This window comes from Mus musculus, chromosome 15, assembly GCF_000001635.26.
Source record: "Mus musculus strain C57BL/6J chromosome 15, GRCm38.p6 C57BL/6J".
Taxonomy (NCBI): Eukaryota; Metazoa; Chordata; class Mammalia; order Rodentia; family Muridae; genus Mus; species Mus musculus.
Window position 1 is genome coordinate 5,538,205 of NC_000081.6, and position 19,849 is coordinate 5,558,053.

General features: G+C 38.1%; 1 long non-coding RNA gene across 1 annotated transcript in view; it reads left to right on the forward strand.

The window, feature by feature from the left end:
- Nucleotides 1-19,849, forward strand: part of 5430437J10Rik (RIKEN cDNA 5430437J10 gene) — a 98,666-nt gene that overhangs the window by 41,887 nt on the left and 36,930 nt on the right. Inside the window, exon 2 of the long non-coding RNA NR_045274.2 lies at nt 1,421-1,521. This is a non-coding gene — a long non-coding RNA (RIKEN cDNA 5430437J10 gene). The remainder of the gene's footprint in view (nt 1-1,420; nt 1,522-19,849) is intronic.

Here is a 19,849-nt window from a genome sequence, read left to right on the forward strand (position 1 = left end):
TAGGAGTGTGCAAATTTTAAGATTATTCCCCCCTCTTTATCTAAAGGAGTGGCTTTAGGAATTGATGTAAAAACATTCTCATCTCAAATAAGATAGTTTATTCTGGAACCAAATATGTGTGACCATGTCCTGGGAACACAGGCTTAGATTACCCTAAATTATGTTTCAATATACAAATAGCTTCCTGAAGGTTTACAGTAACAAAACAAAAATCGTAAAATCAAGACCTTTTTCAACTCCATGGATGGGAACATGAGAGAGGCAGATAAAAGTGCCCAGAGTGAGGTCTCAGCCACAGGCCTCAGGTGCTTCCTCAGAGCAACAGCCGTAGCCTCTTGATTGGTGTGGAGTATGGTTCTGTTAAGATAATGTATCCCCAAAAGCATTTAGCTCCTTGTCACAGGATATTAGATCTGGTACACAGACAGCTCTTTAGGGAGCCAAGCATAGGCAAGGTAAGTTGTAATTAGGCTCTGTACCTACAACATTCAAACGTCCGCACATCACTCAAGTTAAAAGCAGCCAATTAGCCTCTGCCAACACAGTTTCTCTCTAGCAATTTTCCTTGAGAGTAAGCTAATATAAATCCCTAAGCACACTTGAGGTTTGTCTATGCTTTTGATGAAAATGACTGCTTAATCAATAAAACCTATCAGGACGGAGGTTTGGAATGTTGTGACAGCATTTGTTAATATGCTCTGACTCACTCAATAAATATGGCAGGCTTGGGAGCCAGGCATTACTCTGAATATTCTCAAAGAACAGTGAAAATATAGTTTGCTTATGAAACTTCAGGTAAAAGTTGCCTGGAGGGATCTTTTGCACTCAGAAGACAAACCACTATGCTTTTATTACATTTGGTCTGGAAACCATGCTTTAAGACATGCATACAGGGAAACGCTTTTCTTCTGTTTCCTTAGGTAACTGTAGAATGACGCTAAAGAGCCTTTCTTTTCCCTATTTTGGTATTTAGTGTTGAGCAGTGATGGGGCAGCTCTAATGATGGGTACTGTACAACAAGCAAGGATGTTGTTTCTGCAGCAGAGATTTAAAAAACAAACTAAAGGAACAGTGTTCACCACAAGTAGGATGGTTGACATATTAGTTACAAGGAGAACACAGGGGAAATAGATCTACATTGAAACAAAGGCTAAAATTTCAAATAATGTTAGTGCTTAGCAGAAAAAAAATATGGTAAAGGAAATACTTTGAAATTGTGCTCTCTCTGTGCATTACCTCATTCATCTCTATGGTAATCTGAACGCACAGTGGCCAGGCGTTCTTCCCATTGAGCAATGAGGAAGTGGCGCACGAGGCACTTGGTTATATAACTGACTTAGAGATGAAGACAATGTAAGAGGCAGACTCTTGGGAGCTTTGGGGGACTTCTTCAATGATGTGATTGTTTTGTCTTTCCCAGACTTTGTGAGCATCTCACAGCCCACTCAAGACTATGTTCAGGATACTCCATAAGAAGTGCTGCCTTCACCCCAGGCTGCTGAAAAGCAGGTCACAGGCTAGGTGAGTCAACCAATAGTTAACTTCTGACAGACACTGTTACACAAGGTTAGCTGTCTAGTAGAGTCTCATACCAACAGAGCTGACTCATTACTCTCTGAAATCAAATGTGTTGAGCCTTCCCCTCCTCCAGCTTTCTAGCATTTTTGAGCTTGGGTGAGTTTACACATGCTAGAGTGAACATTTTATTGATACAGCTATCTATGAGTTTTCTCCATCTCCATGCAACCCTTCACCCATACTCCTGTAAGTAATTCCATTAAGCTCATTGGTTCATCAAATTGGACTTTGGTGGTATCCTTACTTTGATCTGTCATTACTTCTTATTTGAGGTGAGTCCATATGTGTTAACATTTCCTCAGGAATAGTGTCATGCAATACTGCACCACAATCATCTTTCGTCTAAAAGTGTCACATCTTTTCATCATGGAATAAAATAGTCAGGATAACTTATGTAAATATTGTGAAATTTAGCTGAATTTTTTCTCTGTATATAAATATATCTTTCTAGCTCTCTGGGATTTAGTGAACAGACTCACTTACTTGAAATATTTCCTTTATTGAAAAAAATTTTTTCATTTTTTAATTAGGTATTTTCTTCATTTACATTTCAAATGCTATCCTGAAAGTCCCCTATTACCCGCCCCCCTCCTCGCTTCTTGGCCCTGGCATTCCCCTGTACTACTGGGGCATATGTGTATATATATATATGTGTGTGTGTGTATATATATATATATATATATATATATGTATATATATATATATATATATGTGTGTGTGTGTGTGTGTGTGTGTGTGTGTGTGTGAGAGAGAGAGAGAGAGAGAGAGAGAGTTCCATATTTTAGAGGACAACTTGTGGTGGTCAGTATACTCCATTACTATATGGAACACTACAGGAATTAAGGTTAGATGGTTAAATATTGGGGCAGCAACCTTTAAATGCAGACCATTTTTGATCAGATTAAAAAAATGTTTTGTTTAGTTTCCTTTTATTACAGTAGGTATAATTACTTATTCTGAAGATATCAAGATATTTATAATTAATAATGAATTCTCATAATTTCCTGTTAAAGCAGTAACTTGGGAAGGCGAAGTTTTGCATTGAAGCTGACCTACAGTAAGTCTGAGAATAAAATGGAGAGAACTCCATGAACATATTTGAAGACGGTGATATCATTTCTTAAGATAAGATTGCATTTGAGTCTTTTGTAAATCTTTTGGTTCCATATTTTGCTGTGTAAAATGTCCTCTGGTTTGTAGCCTGTGGCCTTTGTAGGGATAACTCTAACTGACTTCCAGTCGCTTTGGGAAAATGGCAAGCACCAGCATCTGGATCGCTTCATAAACCCTGTCTGTCCAGTCTGTGTAGCAGGGAGCCGCAGGTAAGCCTGCAGACATCTGTTCACCCTCCTTCAGTCAACATTTAAGTAAAGTTGCGTCTGAAATGATCTAACATTTCCCACTCATCATCCCTGCACACAGAGAAGTCTAAATCAACCAACACTCCATCCTGCCCTAACCTGTACAAGTATCTGGGTATTTACTAAAGCAGTATTTCATAAGTATTAATATTTTATAGATCTATTTGATTAGATTATATAGCAGTTCAGCTTGAATTTTTTCCTGTTTGTAGAGTTTTTGAGTCTGGTTTGAGATTCCATTCAGCTATTTCTTAATCCTGGGAGGGAGCTTTGCTTTATGGTATGTGTAGTTGAGAGCTCCTCCCTTTTAAAATGTGACATTTATAATCAGTGATACAAACAGCCTAACAAAACTATAGTAATCAAAAAGTTTTCACAAAAGTGTAGCTTTAGATATAGGAAGCTTATTTTTATTAGATTGATTTTTATTGCCATGAAAAATAAAAGGACCAAAAGCAATTTGGGGTCCACACCTCTACTAGAAATCCCAGAGAACTGCAGCCATCAGAGACCACCAGGTGAGACCTCTACTCCAATTCCCTACTTGTTTCCCTACAATTTCCCTCTGGGAAAACCCAGCCGCAGTGAGTTCTGCCTTGCCCCCTCTGCTCTCCATTTCTGGACTACAGCTTGCCTATATCCCTGGAGGCCTGTGGCCATCTGGGACAACTAGGTGTGATCTTCAACCCTCAAGTTCCTACTAGCTGGTTCCTCTGGCAAGCCCAGCAGCCACGAAGTCTTCCCTGTCCCCTCTGTGCTCTATCTTCTGGTTCTCACCTCTACCCGCAATGCCAGAGGGCCACAGCCAGGTGAGACCCTATCCTAACTCCCTGCCTGCTGCCCTCCCCAGGCCAACTCTGCTGCAGTGAGCTCTGTTCTGTCCCCTCTAAACTCAGGCCACAGCTCTGCCTGCATTCTACCTGGCCATACGGGACTACCAGCTCTGCTTGAATCTCTGTAAGCCTGCTGCCACTGGGGGCAACAAGCTCTATCTGCAATCCCAGAGGTCTGCTGCCATCAGAGACTACCAACTCAAACTGCATGCAGCCCTAGAGGCCTGCTGCCATATAGGACTACCGGGCCTGCCAACACTAGGAACAACCAGATGGCTAAAGGCCAGGGTAAAAACACAATCAACCAAGGTCAGGGCAATATGGTACCACCAGTTCCCAGCAATTCTACCATAGTAAGACCTGGATAGCCTAAAACATCTGAACCGCAGGAAAATGTCCTTAAATCTAATCTTATGAAGACAATAGAGGCCTTTAAAGACAAAATGAATAAATCTCTTAAAGAAATATAGAAAAGTACAATCAACTAAGTCGAGGTTCTTAAAGAGGAAATGAATACATATAAAGAAATAGAGGAAAATACAATAAAACACGTAATGGCAATAATAAAACTGTTCAAGATTTGAAAATGAGAAAAAGAAATTAAAATGCTCACAAACGAAGGCAATCCTGGAGATGAAAAACTGAGGAAATATAGATGCAAACATCACCAACAAAATACAAGAGATGGAAGAGAGAAACACAGGTATAAAAGATGCAACAGAAGAAAATGTTAAATCTTTTTCTTTTTCTTTTTTTTAGGTATTGTCTTCATTTACATTTCCAGTGCTATCCCAAAAGTTCCCCACATGCTCCCCCACCCACTCCCCTACCCACCCACCCCCACTTCTTGGCCCTGGTGTTCCCCTGTACTGAGGCATATAAAGTTTGCACGACCAATGGGCCTCTCTTTCCACTGATGGTCAACTAGGCCATCTTCTGATTCATTTGCAGCTAGAGACACGAGCTCTGGGGTATTGGTTAATTCATATTGTTGTTCCTCCTATAGGCTTGCAGACCCCTTTAGCTCCTTGGGTACTTTCTCTAGCTCCTCCATTGGGGGCCCTGTGATCCATCCTATAGATGACTGTGAGCATCCACTTCTGTGTTTGCTAGGCCCTGGCATAGTCTCACAAGAGACAGCCATATCTGGGTCCTTTCAGCAAAATCTTGCTAGTGTATGCACTGGTGTCAGCGTTTGGAAGCTGATTATGGGATGGATCCCCGGATATGGCAGTCTCTAGATGGTCCATCCTTTTGTCTCAGCTCCAAACTTTGTCTCTTTAACTCCTTCCATGGGTGTTTTGTTCCCAATTCTAAGAAGGGGCAAAGTGTCCACACTTTGGTCTTCGTTCTTCTTGAGTTTCATGTGTTTAGCAAATTGTATCTTATATCTTGGGTATCCTAAGTTTCTAAATCTTAAAAGTTTCTAACATGAACCATCCAGGAAATTTGGGGCATAAAAAGACCAAACCTAAGAATAATAGAAATAGAAGAAGGAGAAGAGTGCCAGCTCAAAGGCCCAGAAAATGTTTTCTAAAAAATCATAGAAGAAAATTTCCCTAATCTAAAGCAAGAGATGGCTATAAACATACAGGAAGATACAGAACACCAAGGAAATTGGAAACTCATCCTCCCAAAACACCAATCACAAAAGAACTCACATGATATGCACTCACTGATAAGTGGTTATTAGCCCAGAAACTTAGAATACCCAAGATATAAGATACAATTTGTGAAACACATGAAGCTCGGGAAGAACAAAGACCAAGGTGTGGATACTTTGCCCCTTCTTGGAATTGGGAGCAAGGCACCCATGGAAGGAGCTACAGAGACAGAGTTTGGAGCTTAGACGAAAGGATGGACCATCTAGAGGCTGCCATATGTAGAGATCCATCCGATAATCAGCCTCCAAATGCTGACACCATTGCATACACTAGCAAGAATTTGCTGAAAGGACCCTGACAGACTTTATATGCCTCAGTACAGGGGAACACCAGGGCCAAGAGGTGGGAGTGGGTGGGTGGGGGAGTGGGTGTGGGGGACTTTTGGGATAGCATTGGAAATGTAAATGAAATAAATGTCCAATAATATTTAAAAAAAAAAACCAGGAAAACAGGAAAAACAAAACAAAACAAAAAAAACCCTCCCATCCATATATCCCTTCTATAATAATCAAAACACTAAATATATAGAACAACAACAAAAAAGAATAGTAAATTCTATAAGGGGAAACGGCCAAGTAACATATAAAGTCAGATGTATTAGAATTATCCCAGAGTTCACAACAGAGACTTTAAAAAACACAATGGCCTGGGTAGATGTTTTACAGTCTCTTAAGCCTATGAATGATACCATGTCAAACTTTCAAACACTATATGGACAGAAAAAAAAAGAAAAAACCAAAAAAAAAAAGATATTCTTTGAGAAAACAAGAGATTGTTGACAAGAGCCTCAATCATCCATTGGATGGAATACAAGGTCCCCAGTGAAGGAGCTAGAGAAAGGACCCAAGGAGCTGAAGAGGTTTGAAGCCCCAAAGGAGGAACATCAATATGAACTAACCAGTACCCCCAGAGCTCCTTGGAACTAAACCACCAATCAAAGTAAACACATGGTGGAACTTGTGGCTCTAGCTGTATATGTAGAAGAGGATGGCCTAGTCGGTCATCAATGGGAGGAGAGGCCCTAGGTCCTGTGAAGGTTCTATATGCTAGTATAGGGGAATGCCAGGACCAGGAATGGGAGTAGGGGGGTTGGGGAGCAGGGGCAGGGGGGAGGGTATAGGGGATTTTAGGAGGGGAAGTTAGGAAAGGGGATTATGTTTGAAATGTAAATAAAGAAAATATCTAATAAAAATATTTTCACACACAAAAAAGAGAAAACCAAATTTAAGCAATATCTTTCCACTAATCCAGACCTACAGAAGATACTAGAAGGAAAACTTCAAAACAAGGAAGGTAACAAAAACCAAGCAATAAATAATTTCACACCAGGAAAATCAAGAGACTCTTCCCCCCCACACACCACACACACACACACACACACACACACACACACACACACACACTCACTCACACTAGCACCATCAATAGCAATATACTAGGAATTAACAACCATTGGTCATTAATATCTCTCAATATCAATGGAGTCAACTCCCACCTCCCCAAAAGACACAGGCTAGCAGAGTGGATGTATAAAGAGGATCCATCATTCTGCTTCATGCATGAAGCACACCTTAGCAACAAAGATATAGTAAAGAGTTTTAAAAAGGTTTTCCAAGCAAACAGACTCAAGAAGCAAGCTGGAGTAGCCATTCTAATACCTATTAAAATAGACTTTCAACCAAAAGTAATCAAAAGAGATGGGGAAGGACACTTTATACTCATCAAAGGAGAAATCCACCAAGAGGACCTCTCAGTTCTGAACATCTATGCCTCAAATGCAAGGACATCCACATTCATAAGAGAAGCTTTACTAAAGCTTAAATCACACTCTGAACCCCACACATTAATAGTGGAAGACTTCAACTCTCCTCTCTGACCAATTGACAGGTCATCCAGTGAGAAACTAAGGAGAGATATAATGAAACTAACCTATGTTTTGAATCAAATATACCTAACAAATATTTACTGAACATTTCACCTGAACGCAAAAGAATATACTTTATTTTCAGCGCCTCATGGGACCTTCTCCAAAACTGACCATATGCTCAGTCACAAAGTAGGCCTCTAGATATACAAGAAAGTTGAAATAACTCATCCTATCAGACCACCATGGGTTGAAGATGAACTTTTTAACAACAACAGAAACAACGGAAAGTCTAGAAACTCATGGAGACCGAGCAGTTCTCTACCCAATGATTAATGGGTCAGGGAAGAAATAAGGAAAAAACTTTCTGGAATTCAATGATAATGAAGGCAAAACATTCCCAATCTTATAGGACACGATGAAAGCAGTGCTAAGAGGAAAGCTCATAGCATTAAGTCTTCATAAGGAAATTAAAGTTCTTATACCAGCAATTTAAAATACAACTGAAATCTCTAGAGCATAAAGAGGCAAGCACACACAAGAGCAGGAGAAGGCAGGAAATAGTGAAAACAACAGAAACTAAGGAAAGTCAAAGCATCATTAGGTCTTTCAAAAGCCTGTACTCCATAAAACTGGAAAATATAAATGAAATGAATGGTTTTCTAGATAGATACCACTTACCAAAGTTAAATCAAGATCAGGTAAAGTATGTAAATAGTTCAATAGCCCCCAAGGGAGCAGAAGCTGTCATTAAAAGCCTCCCAACCACCACCACCAACAACAAAAAGCAGGGCCTGTTCTTAGATGCTTTGACCCAGCTTCTAGCCCATTGTCCAAAGGTAGGGGAGCAAAGGTGGATATTCAAATAGGATATTCAGCAATGAAACTCTGTCAATGACTCTTAAGGTTTTGTTGAAAATAGGAACAATCAACAAGAGTGAGGTGCTATACTGCCATGTTGGAATAAGAACAAATCTCATATGAGTCTATAACACATTTCAGAAGCAGCCATGAAGAATAGGTGTAAGGAGGCACAGAACACTCCCAACTGTGTTTCTTTAACCAAGTTCATGAGAAAAGTTCATTGGATATTTGGCCCTCTTGAATTACTCATAGGACAATAATTGATTGTGACCAACATCAGCTACTTTCCCCTATGAATCTGGAGATTTAGATCTTTGTGGTTTCTTATGCAGCTACAGCAAAAGTGGAAAGGCTATTTAGAATAATTTAATCATTTATATGTTACTCACCAGCAAGGAATCAGCTTTCTAAACATTCTAGGTATCAACATGACCAGAAAAGTTATTTGTGATTTTCAAAATATATACCTCTGCTTGGAGCACTTTGATCTTACTTCACTAGACAAGATATTAATTGAAGCATGACCTCTTTTTGGAAGGGCTTCCTGTTCCTGGAGGGCTTTTCTTGTCAAAGTCCAATGTAAGGACTTTTGTCGTTATCCACAGGCCTGTTAGAAGTGTCAGTGAGCTGGGGAAGGACTGAGTTGGTAAAACATACACAGTGAAAGCTTGAACCCCTGTATTTAGATTCCAAGAACCCACATAAAGTGACACATGATTTCAGACTTCTGTACATACTTACTCCTTACTGAAAAGATATATCAACATACTATTAGCTAAAGCAAGCTTCTAGAAAATAGAAATCAAGGTAGTTGAAGAAATTTAAGAACTATTAACAAATATTCAATTTAAAGTATGTTCAAAATTGATTTAAAAATTTTAAGTGGAGAAATCTAATCAAACATGGAAGGTTTTTGGTTGATTCATTTTTCTTATCTTCAAAGTTATCTTCCCCTGGGTGACTAATGTTACAGTTTTGGATTAGATTTATATGTGTAAAGCACAACCCAAAATGGTATTTTTTTGCAACTGCAATTTAAGGTGTGCTTTAAAAAAGTTGAATCTCCTATTTGTATTGGCATGAAGAATAATTTTATTTCCTTTATTTTTTGAGATCATAATATAATTACATCATTTTCCTATTCTTTCTTCCCACCTATTCTCTCTTAACTTTAAATTCATGGCCTCTTTTTTCACTAATTATTTTTACACACACACACACACACACACACACACACACACACACACACACACACACACACACACTCCTAAATACATAAAACAAACTTTTCAGTCATTATAATGTTACTTGTAGTTGTATCTTCTTAGGGCTGATCATTTGGTATTAGATAGTCAATTGATGTTCTCTTCCTTGAGGAAGACTATTTACCCTCTCTCAGCAGATTGTATTTGCCTGCAACTCTTTCTGGAGGCTTGCTACCTCATGATTTCCCCCCAAACCATCAACATTAGCTTGTCTATTTCGGCCTTCCTTATCAAGTCGTTGTTTATGTGTCGTGTTCAGGAGACTTTCTGCGTGCTAAGTCCTGACATTCTAGAAGGCACAACCTCAAGGAGGCGCAACCTCAAGGCACTCCTTGCTCCTTTGTCTCCTAACAGTCTTTCCACTTCATCTTTTACAATCATCCCTGAGCCTTAGGTGCAGGAGTTATGTTGTAGATGTATTAGTCAGGACTGGTCTCCACAACTCTGCAGTTTGATTGGTTGTGGTTTTCTATAATGGTCTCTCTTTGTTACATAAAAAGCCAAATCTGTACATAAGAACGTTATTCAGAGTTTAGTTAGGGAGTATGGTGGTTTGCTGAAGTGGTGATTTAAAACTCTCATTCAAAAATATTTCCCACAGGGACCTAATCCTTTGTCTCATTAAGACATATTTGCCTATTATTGCTTTGAGATTATACATAGAAATGTCTTATATCTTGGCTGCTGCAATAGGACATATTTTTCATTAGTATTTATTTCAAACATTGTTTTTGCATATTGAATTTATGTGTCATCTCAACATGGTTATATCCAGATGATGAAGAACTTTCTGTGTTTAATTAAGTTGTCTGTTATGTGTATATCCAGATGCAAATATATTTTCCTTATGAAGGCCACTCTGCTCTTTGCAAGACATGAGAAGTCATTATCTCTGTTGTTTTAGTCACTGAGTTTCAAAATGTGATTTCTGCATGATTATTTAATGACAATTTTAAGAGGAATTTTTTAAGAACATCTTTATTTTTCTCTATATAATTCAGTCATATTAAATGTAGAATTTTCAAACTATAAGAATCTCAAGACTATTATGTTAATAATAAACTCCTGGGTGAAAGCTTAAAAAATGTCTAAGAGAGTTGGAAGCCATATCTTTTCTTCTGGTATAATATCAACAGGGCTATGGCCACTGTACAGAAAATGTTAGTATGTGTGCACTTTGCTATAGGACTACAGGAGAAGTCTGAACATCTATTGAGATTCAGAGGTTTCCATTTAGGCTGTGATTAGTAGCAAGTGCATCTTCTAACTCTCGAGACCCTGGATATTTTAAGTGCTCCAGTGAAGTCTTGGAGTTACTCTATGGTCTGGGAAAGTGCCTTCAAATAGTCACATCATGGGAAATTATAATACCTCCCCCTCCAGGGAATAGTGGGTGGTTTGTTTCTCACTGATTAATAGAGAGGCTTAGAGCCAATCCCCGTATCTCTAAGTGAAATAACCCTGTGAAAAAATTCAGGCTTCACTATTCACTGTGGAATCTGAGTGAGTCTAAATTCCAACCAAAATCACATACTTTTTTACATAGGGAGGGAAAACAACAGGCAAATGTGTTTGGATTGTTGGTATCATTTCACTATAGCAAAGTGTCCGAGATAAATATCATAAATAAAAGATTTATTTTGGCTCATGGTTCTGGAGGCTCAGTGTCTAGAATGGGTAATGTCATAGCTGTGCACCTCTGGTGGCCATGCTGGGTAGCATTGGTGGAAAAAGCACGCCGCTACAAACTTCTTACCTTCTGGTCAGGAAACATTAAAAAGAAACCAATTCCAGATGCTGTCAAGTTGACAATTGAGATTGGCCGACACAAAGTGGTAGCTCCTCAGCCCTCTTCATGTCCTCAAGGACTTCACACTAGACCTTCTTTGTATATGCTCTACTTTATCTTTCAGCAGTGGTGCGCTGAAAACCAACCCTTTGCTATAAGGAGTTTGGGGGACATTTATTCAACCCACAGCGGGGGAACAGACTTGATTAGGTTCTTGATTCAGAACGTGACAATGACAATTCTGCAGTACTTACAGCAGGGCTATTCTGGCCACAGTGAACAGGAACGCTTCTGACTCTGCTCCTATTTAACCTTCTGAGTGCTAGTGTCATTAGTCAGTCTCCGGGTTGATTGCCTCATCAGCCCCGTTCCCATACTGAACGCAGGTTCTCAGAGTTGGTTATTGTGCCATTGGCGTCTTTCTGTTGCAGAGTCATACATAACCTAGGGCAGAAGTAGAGTTCAAATGCCAAGTTTTTCTTTTCAGTACTTTTATCTAAAATTCAAAAAGAGAAATTGGAGTAACAGACTACTAACAGCAGGAGGCCTCTCTCCCCCAGACTTCTGTCTCTTGGACGGTCTTCATTTCCTGCTTACAATCAGGCTGGACTCCCAAAACTTAGTCCAGCGCTATGAGCACACAGTTTTAAAGGCAGTAACTTACATAACATGGGGAGGAAAGGAAGGTAGACAGGCTTTAAGTCACCTGGTCAAATTCACACCAACTTGGCACGGCCTTGAGAACAGACTCTTTCTTGACTCTCCAAATGTAAGGTCAATTCTAGATCCGAAATTGGGCATCTAATAAATCCTTGGAGAACAAAACAAAAAGACATTCAATAACACATTACAGAATAGCATATTAGCTAAGAACTAATACGAACCCTAAGATCACATATAATAAGGAAAACAAGAGCTGTACCAGGTCACCTTCTTCAGACTCATGAGGTTGAAAAGGCGAAAGCCAAGAGAGGCCAGGTGACTGGTGCATATGCTCACAGATAGATAGGAAGCTTGTCTAACCTATGGCAGATCTCTTGATAAAATGTGCTGTCTAGGAGCACGGAGCTGACTAGACACCCTGGAAATCTCCCACTCAGACACACAGAAACTCTAGGCTGAGCCCAGCAGCCAGCCATTATCATGGATGACCAAGCTTGTAAGAATACAGAATGTGAGGGAGTTATGATAAAAAACTGTCAGAACACAGAGCTTAACAGTATTGAGCTACCAGCCTTTTCAGGAAGGGAAATTTAGGAACATGAAAGAAATAATGAAAAGGGTGTAGGGTATTTGATGAGAAAGGTTGGGCATGGGAGATATAAAAACATATAAATGTTCTAAATTCAGTGGTCGCCAAATGATTGTAGGCTGTGTTTTTAAAAATGTAACTAAAACAATACATATGAAATAAATATAAGGAAGGAGTAAGCATTAAAGGATACACAATATACACCAGAGAACCATTAAAAGAACTATGTCATTTACAAAACTGTATTATATTTTTGGATAAAAGCAACTTTCAGGCTAATATGTTCAGTGAATTCTAAGTTCTAAACATCTAAGTCTTAAAACACTTTTATACACACACACACACACACACACACACACATACACACACACACACACATATATATATACACATATATAATATATACTATATATGTATATAATATATACTATATTATTAATTAATTAATTAATTTGTTTGTTTGTTTTTTTGTTTATTTAGAGACAGGGTCTCACTATGTAGCTCTGACTGTCCTGGAACTCACTAGATAGATCAGTCCGGCTTCATACTGACAGAAATCCACTTGCCTCTGCCTCCCAAGTGCTGGGATTGAAGGCATTTGCCACTATGCCTAGCTAGTCTTAAAACTTATAAAGTAAAAATTGACAAAACTGCAGGAAAAATTTGGCAAAACTTTTACAAATGTCTCTCATATCTGCTAGATTTCATATTTTTAGAGAGAAGAAGACTGGGTTTTTGGAGTCCAATAAGATAATATTTTGAAAGAAAACCAGACATCACCCTTCTTCACCTCCTCTCAAAAAAGAAAAAAGAAAAAAGAAAATAAAAAATTGAAAACCTATAGGATAGCCTGTTATGAACTTAGATTGAAAAATTGTGGAAAAGTCTAACAAAGGTGATTTTGTATCATACTTACTAATATGCTTATACACCACAATATAGATTCCTCGGAAATAGATGGAGAGATATAATATATAGGAACAAACATGCATCTTGACAAAATTGGATTATTACAACTTTTCCAAAATTGTCTATGTGGATTTACAATCTGAAATACTAAAAAATTTACATAAATATCATTAGCACCATAATAGGATAAAGATAAAAAGTCATGGCAGTTTCAATAGATGCAGCCTGAAAAGTTAATAGAATTCAGTTACAATTCATAAGAAAAAACAAAGTGGATAGCAGACTAAGAATAGGGGGCTTTGGGAATAGCATTTGAAATGTAAATGAAGAAAATATATAATACAAACAAACAAACCCAAAGTGATTGGCCCACCATCTGGACTCTGGTCCCAGCCTTAACCGAAACAAAAACAAAGACAAAAAAGCCAATTGATTTCATTTTTTGTAGTAGGAGAATTTGACTAGGATTCTAGTATAAAAGTTCCAGGACAGCTGGAGCTATACAGAAAAACCCTGTCTCGAAAAACCAAAAACAAACAAACAAAAAAACAAACAAAACCCTAAAACAAATAAACAAACAAAACCCCAAAACAAACAAACAAACAAAGCAAACAAAAAACCCCAAAAAGTTATACTTTTCTGCCAATTTGATATAATTTTCATTTAATAATTAAGAACAAAATAATAATGTTGGCTGTCAATGTTTAGCTGTACTAAGTGCTATAGACATAGCCTCAATGTCAGAAGTAAAGAAATTCGATGCATAAGGACTGAACAGAAACCCGCTTTAAGGTCATGTAACATTATGTAATGGTTTTCTATGTTTCCCTAGCATTTTTATCATATTATCTAGTCCATTATTTCTAACTTTGTATTATAATCCCTTTTAAGAAAATTTCTCAGTCTGTCCATGAGAAAAATTTATGAAGTATGCTTAGGAGATAAGATCAAGGATATTGTAAAGGAATGAATTTTAAAAAGGAATGATAATGTGTACTGGGCCCATGAATTTCTATCTCTATAAATTAAAAAACATTGCAGCCCTTTGGAGTTCAGTATATCTTATATTGGAGGCAGAGTCTAGAATAGTTTCACTATTTCATGTCTGTGGAGGAGCAGGTGGTAATCTGTTTCCTGCCTTTTGTTTCTTCTGGTGGCTCCTGGACTTAGGCCACCCTTCAGGTTTCTGACTTTTCTGTGTGTGAAAGAAAGCCCCACCTCTCTCTTTTAAGGTTACAGTGGTCACATTTGCATTCAATGCAGGTTGAATAAAGCATCTTAAATCTTTCCTCACAGTTGAAAAGCGGTGTTTTCCATATAAAGTGAGACTAACAGGTTCCAGAGGTTAGGGGGTGAATTTTTGAGAAGAAAGGCTTTTTTCATATCAGTATACCGAGGCTTCTTACTTAATATTCTCTCCGTTTTTTCCTCGCTCTTTCCATTAGAACACATCTTTCAATAGTTTTAGTCAACACACACATGAGAAAATTGAGATCCGGTGTTTTAAAAGCTTCATACATGATGGTGATTTTGTGCATAGAACAATAGGATGAAGAACAATCCTGTTGAAAAATGATATTAGCACAGTAGCACTTGCAGCTTTCCTTGTTATTCTTCAAAAATAATGTTTTAAAAGACTTGGGACATTTAAAATCTCAATTTATGAATCATCTTAAATGTCTATCTCTAGTGTGAACTCACTTGAAAGTACGTTATTTAATTTGTGCTTTCATTTTTCAGTCTCCCAATTTTTAAATCAAATCGCTGATGAGTGTAAAACTTTAGCTTTAAACTATTTCAGTCCTATGTAATTAGTAAGACAAAGTTTATAAATAGAACACAGTCATATTTATCTCATAACAATAGGTAAAATATTTAGCTGTCCTGGTTAGGGTTACTCTTGCTTAATAAAACACCATGACCAAACCAACTTGGGGGGAAAAGGGCTCAGCATACACTTCATGTCACTATTCCTCATCAAAGTAAATCAGCTAAGAAACTCAAAACAGGGCAGGAACCTAGAGGCAGGAGCTGATGCAGAGGCCATGGAAGGGTGCTGCTTACTGGCTTGCTCATGATAGCTTGCTCAGACTGCTTTCTTATAGAACCCTGAACCACCAGCCCAGGAATGGCACCACTTACCATGGGCTGGGCCCTCCCCCATCAATCTCAAATTAAGAAAATGTTCCACAGGCTTGGCTACACCTCAATCTTAGGAAGAGATTTTTCTTTTCAACTGAGGCTCCCTCTCTTCTCTCTAATGACTAGCTTGTGTCAAGTTGACATAAAGCCATGCAGCACATGAATAAAATTAATGACAGCTGAATGTTAATTTCATTTTTATACTGTATAGTTTTGATTTGTTTATCCTGAGTCTTTTGATAGAGATGCTAGCTTTAATTGAACAAATTAGCTTTTATACCAGAATCTGATACAACAATTTTAATTTTTAGTATTTGGATTTCAGCAACCATAAAGAAAACTTAGCTGATAGATTTTATCACGTGGATTAACTCTTATAATAAGGTGCCTGAGAGGAAGCATTCGAACTGAAATGAGTGTTCAGCTCAATGAGGAAAAAAATTAAAGCCCATCGAAAGTTACCAGCATTGGTAGAAAAAATAGTTTTAGTGAAAAATGATGCCTGTGGGGAAAAGCCAACCAAGAGTGTCAAACTTTTCCCATTTATTAACATGTGAAATATTGGAAAAATATTTCATGAACATAATTAGAGTTATAGTAACATAGTAAATGGAAACATTCTTCATAAAGTATGACACCTTATTATTAATAGCAATAGCTAAAACATGCAGAAATAGCTAAATGATTAGTGTAAATTATTGTGTCAACACTACTATTCTAGATATTTTTACGTTCAGAAGTTTCTGTACAGAAATAAACTGTTGGGTTTTTAAAGGAAGTATTTTATTTTTGAAACTTTATTTTAACAATGACTGCTTTTCATGCATGTAGTGGTTTGAATGAAACATGTCCCTCACAATCTCTGGTATTTGAACACTTGGTCACTAATTGGTGGCATGTTGGGGAGGTTTAGGAGATGGAGTCCTGCTGGAGGAAGTACGTCACCAGAGGTGGGCTTTGACTGTGGATAGGTTTGCCTCACTTCCTGTTTGTACTTTCTGCTTCGTGCTCGTGGTAAAGTTCTCTCTCTTCTTCATGTTTTCAGTAAAGAATGTAAGAACTCATTTTGCTAGTTCAGAATCACTTTTTATTTCTTATTCTCTGAATTGCTACAATAATGCTCGTGGCTGGAGACTTCTCCTGTTATGTAAACATCATGGAACTTAGTTCTCTCTGGAAGCTTTTTTCTTCTGCAGGGAAGGGGCATCTTCTTAGAATGCCCTAAAACCTAATTTTATGGGTTTTCTTTGGTGTTACATTTTCACTCATTATTTTCTTCAACCATTTTAAACATAAGCCTTCGTTCACATACTGCTTCTTTCATTTTAGGGCATATAATCATTTCAGTTACAGGGAGGGGGCACCCCATCATGATCAAACTGTTACTTTTAGGTTTTACAGGCTTTTAGATTGTGGGGTTTCCCCTTTACCTGACACGTCTGCTTTCCATCCTGTCTTGCCCTGTTTGTGGAAAAACTTGCTGTAAAGTAATTTTGCATTTCTGCTTGTATTTCTTCTCAAAACTAGTACTTACATTATTTTGTCAGCTTGGGAATTTCTGTTCTCTTAAATAACGCGAATTATGACTTTATATATCTGTATTTTAGAGGCACAGGTGCCACCTTCTTATGGAGGAATGTTTCAGATGTTTTTCCTTGCAGGCTTCATCGTGGTTCCTGCTGGGTACCTTCTGTGGCTGTTAGATTTGACACAGCACAGTTTCTGCCTTGCAAGCGCTCAGCGTTGTAGGTTGGCTTCAGAAGTAGATACTGAAGTTAGCATTTATGTGGAGCTGATTTATTATTAGTAAGTCTCCCAAGAAAAGCAAGAACACGGAGAAATAAGACTGAATGGGCTTTCGGCCAAGTAATGGTAGAAAGCCAAGGGAAATCCCACTTGGCAATGTTTGAGGTCTGAAGGAAGTTTGAAGGTCATTCTTTAGGTTTGTCCTCATTGTGAGGGCATTTGAGTGATTACAGAGCAATTAAAGGCTTAATTAATTAATTGGCATTCTCAGGATGTTCATTTCATACTATTGTTCAATGGAGGAACTAATAGCTTGAAGCCACCTTCTAGGCAAAGAGATGAAGTGAAGGTATACAGAGAGATAATGCACTGGGGTTGTCAAGAGTGCAAAAGAACCAGGGCAGAGCGTGGCTTGCCTGTTGAAGCCTGTCTTCTGACTGGGGCTAAGATTAGAGCGAAATCCAGTATAAGTCTGTGTACTTATATTTATATCCCCTTATGGTAGCTGCACTGGTGAGGAAAGAATAGCACTGTGTCCACATCCTCTGTTTGAAATCCTCTGGAATTCAGCATCACCTTTATTCTTATAGTAAAAATTAAAATGATGTCATCTTGCCCATTTTTTATGAGCTTGAAACAGGAATGTATCTACTTTAGTGCATTCCTCCAGAGAATATGAAATGGGATGTAGTATGTCTAACCTAACGAGGAGAGAGAGAGAGAGAGAGAGAGAGAGAGAGAGAGAGAGAGAGAGAGAGAGAGAGAGAGAACATTTCATTGAATATAAATTGATGGGATAGGCAAATAAAAGAAACAACTTGGATTCTTTTAAAATAACCTAGATTATTTCGAAGTTAGGTTGGCCTTTAGGTAGGGTGTTGACTGTAGAATCATTTGAAAATAGTAGAATGTCTTATAAAATTACAAGTAGGTATTTTCTGTAAAATACAGACTCCTGACTATTTTATTAGTAATGTGCTGAAGACAGCCTAAAATGCCTTACCAAATCCGTGTTGCTGCAATCATGTAATTTCTCAAGGGTAAGAATAATAAAACTTAGGTGGCACCACATTCCATACCCTTTTATTACCTCATTCCATGCTTTCTAAATATAGTGATCTGACAGACACAGGCAAGTTAGCGAAGCAAAATAGCACATAAGTGAAGCCCAGAATCTTATTATTGAGGCATGACTCTTCTTTACAGGGACTGATCTGATTCGTAGGGCTGTGCAGGAAGAGATGTGCTCTCTCTCTCTCTCTCTCTCTCTCTCTCTCTCTCTCTCTCTCTCTCTCTCTCTGTGTCTGTGCAGGTGATCATGTTTTAAATAGATTTGAGGAAATCTGACTACCATATCTTTGCCTCTGGAGCTATAACTTAAGTCAAAGGGTTTGTTTTTCTCCTCAGAGTGCTTTTCACTGTCCACACTTTCTAAAACAAAATAACAAAAATGAAGACTGAGGAAAATGGCACAAAAACAACAAGCTAGTGGTATCATAGCCACTGAGCTGTAGGATCAGACCTGGGTGGGCCACTGGATTTTCAGTTCAACTTTTGCAGTCTTCATCAGGTTCCATAGCTCCCTTTAGACACCCAGTTCTTCTTTTGCAAAGTGTGCATAAAAATCACACTTTGCCACACTAGTAGTGTAGAGGGGTCAGGTGATGTAACGATGCATACGGTCCATCACAGTCAGTAAATAAATGGAGTGGTCCTGACACTATTGTAACTCTGGTGTTTGACTATGAGTAATGGCTTATGGAACTTATATTTCTGTTAACAGCACATATGACAGATGCAATCTGCTTTCTGTTCTGTTTCTTCTCTTCTTCATTCCCTCCTCCTTCCTTTCCTTCCATAGGTCTATGTGCTAGATTCATATTCACAACATGTTAAAATAACTCCCATTGCTGCCATATGTATTATTAAATCAGGAAATACAATCTCTCTAAAACACCAAATGAAAATATACAGACATTTACAGAAGACTTTCCAGGTTTCAGCCAGACCCCCAGGGACTCAGTGCGCTGGTATTTTAAGCAACCTACTTCCTCTCTTTCAAGATTGGCAAAGGAAAATTATGTTCTAATTCCAGACACTATGGCGCTCTGTGTACTTTGCCTATTAATTTACTATAAAGCTCGGCTAAAGCATGTATTTAGTTTTTCATCGTAAAAAAAAAATCATACATTTTAAACAAGACAAACTAAACTCTAGACACAAATACAGTAAGTCCATTTTGCCAAGTAGAAATTGCCAACTTTCTGAGATACACTAGGCTAATGGGTCATTCATCACTCAATCATGGTCAAGCCCTGCATGGCTTCAGTTAATAGTCTCTGTTGATTTTATTATGTAAAGGTTAACAATAGACAGACCAGTTCTGGTCTATTGTGAAGTCTGTCTGTGTTTTAAATCATATTCCTAAAAAAGCCTTTCAAACCGACACTGGCCACTTTTACTTGCAAATGACATTTGTTGAGGACTTACTATGACCAAAAAAAGCTGCCAGACTCTTCACAAGAACAGAAATATGTCAAATGATGCCTTTGTGCTTTAAAAAAACAAAAACAAAAAGCAAA